The sequence below is a fragment of the Peromyscus maniculatus genome, chromosome 17 (assembly GCF_049852395.1).
Source record: "Peromyscus maniculatus bairdii isolate BWxNUB_F1_BW_parent chromosome 17, HU_Pman_BW_mat_3.1, whole genome shotgun sequence".
Classification (NCBI taxonomy): Eukaryota; Metazoa; Chordata; class Mammalia; order Rodentia; family Cricetidae; genus Peromyscus; species Peromyscus maniculatus.
The window spans coordinates 36429323-36438952 of NC_134868.1; the positions used below are offsets into that span (position 1 = coordinate 36429323).

Sequence of the window (9630 nt, forward strand, 5' to 3'; positions counted from 1 at the left end):
TCTTCAATGCTTTTCCTCTTGCCTCATGCCTCAGGCTCTGGCTTCTCTCTCGTTGATCTCCAGGTTCACTGGCTCTGTGTATGTGCCTGTGGTGCGTACTTGGGGTTGAGCTATGGATGATGGAACAGCATTGAGCATTGCAGAGGAGGAAAGGAACAGGACGCAGCTTCCTCTTGGCTGCAGCTCAGTGTGGAGCAACCGTAAGACACATGTTCTTTCTTCCTGTCAATATTCACAGCTCCTCTGATGCAGGCCACAAGGGGGCATCTTTCTGCATTTAAATTGCCTTCGAGAATGTGCTTCTTCATAGTCTTATTCGGGTTTCGTCAAGGCCTCCTGAACCGAGTGCAGGATGTGTCTGAGTCTGTGTGCGTAGGACCGAGCAGTGAGTGGCGAAGTGGCCACCACGCAGATAAATAATTGCGGTATTGTGTGTTGGATATGCTTCAGGCTTCCTGGAAGGAATAAAGACATTCTAAACACACACTTGTATACCCCCCTCCCTTTGGCTGACAGGCTATGGAAACAATGGACCCTAAGAAATTGGAATTTCCCCAGGAATCTCACGCTGAGAGAAGGAAAAAGCTGTAGCCTGGTGCCGGCCAGAGGAGGAAACTGTCCGCTGGAAAGAGATTTCACACAGTGTTGACAGCCGAAAGGAGAAACTGAAGGCCGAATATCGACGGGTGAATGATGGCCAGGACCACACCTCAGCAGAGGCTGCTTAGTCGTGCACACCTAAACATCGTGTGATCACCCCCAAGGACGTCTTAGGGGGTGTCACTCAGCCCCTTTGTTCCTCTTCCCAATATGACCATATTGAGTAAACACCCTTTCCCTGTTTTTCATCATTACTTGGGCCCTTTAATTGGCACATTGAACATGAACGGCCCAGCCCCACGTGTTAGGGCTACCAGGACCCGCGTTCCTACCCTAATAACCTAATAACAGTGACTGCTCACTGTTTACAAAATGTAGGAACTGAACAAAGCTGAGCTTATTAAATTTGCTGTAGGAAGGGCGAACATCCCAATAATGTCTCAAAACAAAAGAAAGAAAAAGAACTTCTAGTATTTATATGCCACAGGGCCAGGACAAGGGGTGTTAAGGTCCATGTTGCAAGGTGGCTTTGTGTCCATACAGCACTTCACCGTGATAGCACAGCTTTTGGTGTGTTAGATGTAGTGAAATTAGGGTCCTGAAGCTGTGTTCCATGGACAAAGTCTGAGTCTCGATATCTAAGCTCTTTGGCTCATGGTTGCTTTTGCCCTAGGGAGCCCAGCTATCCTGGAGCAGGCAGCGAGGCTATTTTTGCTCAGCCTGAGTTTTGTTCGAGGAAAACATGGGGAGCGATGTTTTCTGGTGGGCTAGATAGGGAAAAGAAGGAACCACACTGGAGTGCTGAAGAGAGGCTGGTGGAGTCGTGGAGCTGGAGAACATGACTTATCAACCGAAGAGCGGAAAATTAAGGCCCTCCAAAAACGGCTGGGTCGACATGGCGGGCTGAGCCAGCCACCAATTGTGTGGCTGCACTTTAATGGAGTCTCCATGTCATTAGGCTCATAAAATTGGCTGCTCCCATCATGCACTGAAGCCACTACACATGCCTGAACCCCGTGTAAGAACAAGAGAGTAAGTGTGTTGGGTTGGGGTTTAGGGTTTCAGGAGTGGAGAAATATTCATCCATTCCTGGAATTCCCTGTTTCAGTCTAACTTACGAATAACCCTCCCTTCTGTTAATTTTTTTTTTCTCATAAGAAGAGCTATCCCAAACCCAGAGAGATGGAGAAAGGGCATTTGGAAAAGCTCTTACTCACTGTGGTGGTTGGAAAGAAAATGACCTCCATAGGGAGTGGCTGGGTTAGGAGGTGTGGCTTTGCCGGAGTAGATGTGAATTTATTGGAGGTGTCACTGTGGGGGTGGGCTTTGAGGTTTCACATATGCTCAAACTATGCCCAGCGCCTCAGTTCACTTCCTGTTGCCTGCACGAATTGTAGCAATCCCAGCTCCTTCTCCAGCACCGTGCCTTCCTGCACGTTGACATGTCCCACCATGATGATAATGAACTGAACCTCTGAACTGTAAGCCACCCCATTAAATGTTTGCCTTTGTAAGAGTTGCCATGGTCATGGTGTCTTTTCACAGCAATAGAAACCCTAATACACTCACCTTAAAGGTGTGTACTATGTCTTTGTAATAAGACTTCCTCTTATTCCACTAATTCCTTGGTGTGGCTTGTTTCTGAGTTTTTTCTCCATGAGCAACACAAACCTGGAAACACTGCAAGGACCAAAGAGTTTACTCTTTCAAGCAGAAGGTCATGTGGAAGTTGCCAGAATCAAAATGGAGTCACTGGTGTCAATAAGACAAAGTTATGCAGAAAGGGTTCTCGTAAGTATGACGGCTTCATAGTAATAATCCAGAATGGCTTCCCAGGACCCCAATTTTGCACAAGGACCACTGAAACCTCATACAAAATGTTGCTTCTGTGGTAACAGCAGCCTAGTGAAGGTCAAGTCAACCTCAGGCTGGGCATCATCTTTGTTTTTTTTTTTTTTTTTATGCTTGTGGACAAAGATTATGGTATCAAAATACATTATGAAATCTCCCCATTTTGTCTTTAAGAACTTCCTGTCCATCATCTTTCCATATGCCTAACCATTCTGTTCCCAAGTGAGCGTCATTACTCTTTAGACGATCTCTATTATTTAGGTTGACAGGGGTGAAGATGCTGGAGCTGAGTGATGTTGGAAGCCTGAATGTGAGGCCTTCAGAAGGTTTCTCAGACCACAGTATTGGAGCTTGGTGGTCTGTGCACGGGCCGATTTTGACTTTATGGGTGCTGGCTGGTTTTATGTCAACTTGACACAAGTTACACTCACCAGAGAGGAGGGAGCCTCATTAGAGAGGAAAGGAGTTGAGAAAATGCTGCCGTAAGATCCAGCTGTAAGGATTTTTCTTAACTAGTGATTGATGGGGGAGGGCCCAGCCCATGGTGGGTGGTGCCATCCCTGGGCTGGTGGTCCTGGGTTCTGTAAGAAAGCAGCTGAGCAAGCCATGAGGAGCAAGCTACTAAACAGCACCCCCACATGTCCTCTGCGTCAGCTCCTGCCTCCCGATTCCTGCCGTTTAAGTTCCTGTCCTAACTTCCTCCACTGATGGACTGCAATGTGGAAGTGTAAGCCAAATAAACCCTTTCCTCCCCAACTTGCTTTTTGGTCATGGTGTTTCATCACAGCAATAGAAGCCCCGAGACACTATGCTTCCAGGATGCTGGGTGAGGCTGATGCTTATTGGTCCGTGGGCTACACCATAGATAGTTGGGTCCTAGGCCAACAGACGGTTGTGTAAAACCTTCCAGGCATGAAATGATCGGGAGACACTCAGGCAATTGTGCGGATGCAGTGTCTGGTGTCTCTTGAGAAGTTTGTGCCGTGAGGTACAGGTAGGGAGAATAGTCTAACTGGGGAGGCTTCCCGGGCACGGGAGCTAGGCCTTGGCTCTGCAAGCCGGAGTTCCTTTGCAGGACTACACATTTAAAAGGACTCAGATGTGGAAGGTCTGCTCTGGTGGATTCCAGGTGGATCCTGTTCACTGGTATGTATTAAAACCTCCCAGAGTCTTTTTTTTGCTGTTCCTGTTTATGTTTCTCTTTTTCTCTTATTTTGTTGACTCAATAATCATGCACATTTATGGAGTACAGTGTTATATACGCATTAGGTAAGGATCAAAGCAGGGTGCGGACATCTCTATCCCCTTAAACAGCTGAACAGTCTGGCTGCTTGCACCAAGTTTACCTCGCACGGTCGTTGTAACTAGCGCCGAGGTCCATTTCACAAGGAAAGGAGAGCCTGGGAAAGGATTCTGCAGCAGGTTTGCTTCCTCAGTGACTGACAGCCCAGTGGAAGCGCAATGATAATGCTGTGCAGGAGGCCAGAGCCACCAGAGGGCAGAGCTTTGGGGATTTCCTTCCTGTGGAATGGTCACGGGGAAAGACCTTGAAGCTGGGCCTCTGGTGACAGTGCCAGGTTATCACACCGAACTTGAAGTGTTTTCGAGCAGTCTTATGGCCTGCAGGGTCCTTCAGTCTGTGGGCTTCTGGGAATAGCCTACCTCTGGCAACCCTAGGTCAGGACCGCTAGGAACAACAAAGGTGTGGTATTGAGGATACTAACAAGCTATCCGTGGCCCCGACCTTAATCTAATCTATCCCTAACACTTTTGTGTAGGCAGATGTCATGTCAGAAAATGCTTGTTTACATTTGAAATTCAGAATTTGATCTGCCGATTCTAAACACGGTTGATACTTCATGCAGTCTTTGGGTTTGAAATTCGGTTTTCCTTCAGTCAGCCAATACAGGTATCTAATGTGTTTCTTTTCCTAACTAAAAAAGAGAAAGTCAAATGTGAACTGATCACCCCCCCACCCCGCCCCCACCCCCCACCCCCCACCCCCCACCCCCAGTTCTTGTGAGTTTGGGGAAAACGTAACCCATCTGTCGGGGGCCTCCACAGCTCTTTCCTTTCCTGGGGCTTTGAGTCTCCAGCCTAGGATTCATCCTATTTAATTATCCCAGGACTGTGATCATTAATCCAGTTTTTTTTTTTTTTTTTTTTTTTTTTTTTTTTTTTTTTTTGGTTTTTCGAGACAGGGTTTCTCTGTGTAGCTTTGCGCCTTTCCTGGAGCTCACTTGGTAGACCAGGCTGGCCTCGAACTCACAGAGATCCGCCTGGCTCTGCCTCCCAAGTGCTGGGATTAAAGGCGTGCGCCACCACCGCCCGGCTTTTCTTTTTTTTTATTTTTTTTATATTTTTTTTTATTATTATTTTTTTTTTATTAATCCAGTTTTATAGGTGCAAAAAATTGCACACATGAGGAAATTAAGGCTCGGAGGTTTGAAGCAACCTAGTTAAGACGGAAGTGTTGATAGCAGCAAGAGACAGGTGGGGAGCAGAAGGATGGAAGAATTGTAAGATTCCTTATCCATGATGCACCAAACGAGAAGCATCTGGGACTTAAGACTCTTGTGGATTTGGGAATATTTACACATACATAACGAGGTCTCTTGGGGATGGGACCTAAGACTAAACACAAAATTCATTTACACTTCATATGTTTATACATTTATACAATAACTTTGTTCATGGAACTTTCTACATGCCTGTAGCATCATGTCAGAGCTCTGAGTTTTGGATCTGTAGAGAGTATTTCAGTTTTCAGACTTTGGGTTCCACACGAAACCTGGACTTCCAAGAAACAGCCGTTTGTTTTCTTTACTGCCTCCTGGCCGCAGCTTACAGTACTCTCGAGATTCTCATGTCCAGCCTCAGACATTCCTCTTCAAGACAGAGCTGGGAGGATCCATGCTCAGAAAGCTGGGAAGATGGACACTCAGCTTGAAGTGAGTCTGTCCTCCCAGGGAAGGGCTTGAAAAGCAACTGCACCCAAGGCTTGGTTTTTCCAAGTCCTCACTTCCTGTTTTTTTGTTTGTTTTGTTTTGTTTTGTTTTTTGTTTTTTGTTTTCAGAATTTCTCTTCATCTCTGCATTGGACTCCCCAGGGCTAGGCAAGGGCAAGTGGCTGCTGTCAGGAAGAGGTTAAGGGTGTGGACACTGCTGAACTCATCCTCAGTGGCACCAGGTTGTCCTCAGTGAATGATCAACAGCATAGGCATGGGAGGCCCTGGAGAAGCCAATGAAACAGAACCCTAGAGAGTAAAATATGCTAGAGCAGTGGTTCTCAACCTTCCTAACACTGCGACCCTTTAATACAGTCCCTCTTGTTGGGGTGACCCCCAACAATAAAACTATTTTCATCATTACTTCGTAACTGTAATTTTGCTATTGTTATGAATCATAATGTAAATATCTGTGTTTCTTGGTGGTCTTAGGCTACCCCTGTGAGAAAGTTGTTCTATCCAAAGGGTCTCGACCTACAGGTTGAGAACCACAGCTCTAAAAGCTTTCCTACCAGCGATATTTTTGGTAATGAGAACAAAGCTGGCCACACCCCATAAAGGAGCTGTGAGTCAGGTTGCATGCATGTCTACTACTGAACTGTTTGTGTAATCACCCTTACAGGGCTGGAATTTAACTCTTAAAATAATTACCACTGTAACGTCTCACACTGTAAATCAGTTATTAAAAACGGCTACTCCCAAATCATGCCTATAAAATGATTATTCCCCCAAAGAATGTAAATATCTGTGTTTCCCCTATGGTCTTAGGCGACTCCTGTGCGAGGGTTGTTAGACCCTGAGAGGGTCACAACTCACAGGTTGAGAAGTGCTGTACTAGAGGAATAAACATGATCAGAGGTGATATAGAGGAAAACATAGCACTGAAGGGTTTTCCTTCAGTGCTATGTCAGAATGTGGGGTTGTGTTGGTACAGTGAGGAGAAATGTCCATGGGCAGCTGTAAAACAGTTGCCAGGGAAACCAGGTTCAGAACAAATCCTCCTGGGCCAGAGCTGGAAGAAGATGGGTGGATTGCTTCTATTCCAGAGAAAACCATTCCTAGGTGAGAGACTAGAAAGTGCAAATGTCCTGAGGCCTAAACCATTTGAGCAAATATGAGGATCCAGTGATACCAGGGCAGAGAAGCCGAGAGGAACCCAGTGTGAGAGTTAGAGGAGTATGACCAGGCTCTGAATGGGATGGCGGACTTTCTTAGCACAGGCAGTGAGGGCAGCCATGATGGCCAACGTCTCAAGATGACCCAGCCCTTCTTTGACTGTCCCCAGGTGGACAGGTCTTTTCAGTGACCACCACATGTGTAAGCCACAGGAGCAGATTGTGGGAAAGTAGACCCTTAGCTCGTACTGGGGTGCAGTGGAGAGATACCTGGACACCCCCCAGTGTGATGGGTCTCGTGGATTTGATCCAGCTGTTCTCTCTCACCATTAACAGTTTTAACTTGTTCACATCCTCACATTTTAAGGCTTGATGGTTTTAAGTAGTTCAATATCACATCAGTATCTAGAGATCAGATTTATCTCCTTTGTACATATTAACTTTCCCCAAACATTTGCTTTCATTCCCCACCACAAGTACTATTCTTATCTACTCACCAACTGGCATTCTATCACACGACTCTGCAGTGGTCCACGTTGAAGATGCATCAACCTGCCTCCATAGACTCTTGTTCTTTTTTTTTTAAATTATTATTTATTTATCTTTATGTGCATTGATCTTTTGCCTGTGTGTATGCCTGTGCAAGGGTGTCAGGTCCCCTGGAACTGTAGTTACAGACTGTTGTGAGCTGCCATGTGGGTGCTGGGTATTGAACCTGGGTCCTCTGGAAGAGAAGTCAGTGCTCTTAGCCTCTGAGCCATCTCTCCAGCCCTGACTCTTTTTCTTTTAACAGTGAAATCTACTTGAATTCCTACCTGGGCATCTACTTACTCGTTACTGGTAGTGAATGTGGATTCACCTTCTGAACCATCAGAGCTTCAAAGCAAGTTTTCGGTTCTCCAGAAGAGGGCAGTCTTTCTCCACATTCCACACCGCCATCCCCATCAACATTCCCGCTTATCTTGCTCTTGTCTGGTTTAAAATCATCTTAGTTGTTTCTGCTCTTTCTTCTCATTGGCTCTCTTCATAGGGTCCACTTTCTTTTATCCTCCTGGGTCTTATTTCTACTTCTAAATTTACTGTCCCAGCTCCTGCTGGTCTCCTCAGGTGGGCTGCCCTCGCCTCCCCGGAGTCTCAACTCCCTCCTCCCTTTCCGACTGCCAGCTGCTCTCTTATCCAACAGAGTGTTTCTGAAGCACCTGTCCAGAGCCTCTCCAGCAATGCAGAAAATAAATGTGTACTGCAAGCAGGGGAAAGCCTGAATCTGCAACCCTGGTGTTCATGATCATGAGAGTCAAGCTGCTACCAGTTTCTCAGGGCTTCTTTCCTTGTCACTCACAAAACAACCTTCTTATGGGTTTTGTAATAATGACTCAGGACACAGCTGAGTGCCTTCACCGTCATAGATAGATGTGGCCTAGCCTTTGTGAGCGTCAGCTTCCCTCTACACAAGGGTATCAGTGACACCTACCCTCAAGGTTGGTTTTAGAAATAGATGGTACTATAAACATTTCTGGTCTATAGAGACTATGCAATAAATGGTGTCATCATTGTCACCATCAACAAATGACTCCAAGACTCCCAGATCTCCTTAATGCTGTGGGATAAGGCTTTTGTACACTGCTTTAATAAAATGCTGATTGGCCAGTAGTCAGGCAGGAAGTATAGGTGAGGCGAGTAGACTAAAGGAATGCTGGGAAGAGGAAGGCTGAGTCAGGAGTCGCCAGCCAGACACGGAGGAGGCAAGATGACAAGGCAGAACTGAGAAAAGGTACCAAGCCATGTGGCTAAACATAGATAAGAATTATGGGTTAATTTAAGTGTAAGAGCTCATTAGTAACAAGCCTGAGCTAGTGGCTGAGCAGTTATATAAATAATATTAAGCCTCTGTGTGATTATTTTATAAAAGGCTGTGGGACTGTGGGTGGGAGATTTGTCCTGACCACGGGCCACGTGGGACACAGGAAATCTTCTGACTACACCTTAAGAATTGCCCAACCCTCTGCCTTCTGTCTCCTGACGTGTCCCTAAGGGCTAGCCTTTAATTCATTTCTTCTTCTTTTGTAAAATTTCATTTAAAATTGTTTACCTTACTTACTTGGTATGAATGATTTGTCTGCATGTATGTATATGCACCACATGAGTGTCTGGTGCCTGAAGAGGGTGTGAGATCCACTGAAACCAGAGTTAGAGGTGATTGTCAGCCACTATACGGGTGCTTGGGAGACAACCTGAGTCCTCTGCAAGAACAAGTGTTCTTAACTGCTGAGCCATTTCTCCAGCCCCCAGGCTCATTTTTCCTTCTTTATGGTAACTTGCCCCCACCACCCTCAAGTGGGCCCCTAGTACTATGACTACCTGGTACCATGAACAAGGCAGACAAGCCCCTACCCAGGTGACAGGCATGCCTTGGGAGATAGAAGACTAAGGGAAGAAAATGTGTGTGATGAGTTTCAAAAGGAAGTCAACCTGGCTCTGGGAAGAATCAGAGAGCAGGAAGGTATATGTGGTTGGTGTGGTGATATATGGTATACCCTAATAAAGCTTGCCTGAGGATCAGAGGACAGAACCAACCCCTAGATTAGACATAGAGGCCAGACTGGGTAGCACACACCCTTAATCCTATCATTCAGAGGCAGAGATCTGTCTGGATCTCTGTGAGTTCAAGGCCACACTGGAAACAAAGCCAGGCAGTGGTGACACACACCTTTAATCCCAGCACTTGAGATCTCATGTCTTTGCTTGTGAAGGACACACACCTTTAATCCCAGGAAGTGACAGCTGGGCAGAGAAAGGTATATAAGGCACGAGGAAACAAGAAACAAAGCAGTTCAGCTGAGACCCATTCAGGTGAGGACTCAGGCTTTCAGTCTGAGGATTCATGGAAACAGGATCTCCTGAGGAGTTGGCAAGGAGAGGTTGGTTTGCTCTGCTTCTTTGATCTTTCAGCTTTTATAAAAGATCATTTAAGATTGGAACAACAGGTTGGTATTAGATGCCACCCATAACTTACCTGAGAAAGTCACACGAAGGCTAAGCTGGAAGCATGATCAAGTC

General features: G+C 46.1%; 1 long non-coding RNA gene across 1 annotated transcript in view; it reads left to right on the plus strand.

The window, feature by feature from the left end:
* LOC143269041 (uncharacterized) overlaps positions 1-3207 on the plus strand; it is a 42455-nt gene extending 39248 nt beyond the window's left edge. The window contains exon 3 of the long non-coding RNA XR_013045345.1: positions 517-3207. This is a non-coding gene — a long non-coding RNA (uncharacterized LOC143269041). The remainder of the gene's footprint in view (positions 1-516) is intronic.
* The last annotated feature ends 6423 nt before the right edge of the window (positions 3208-9630 follow it).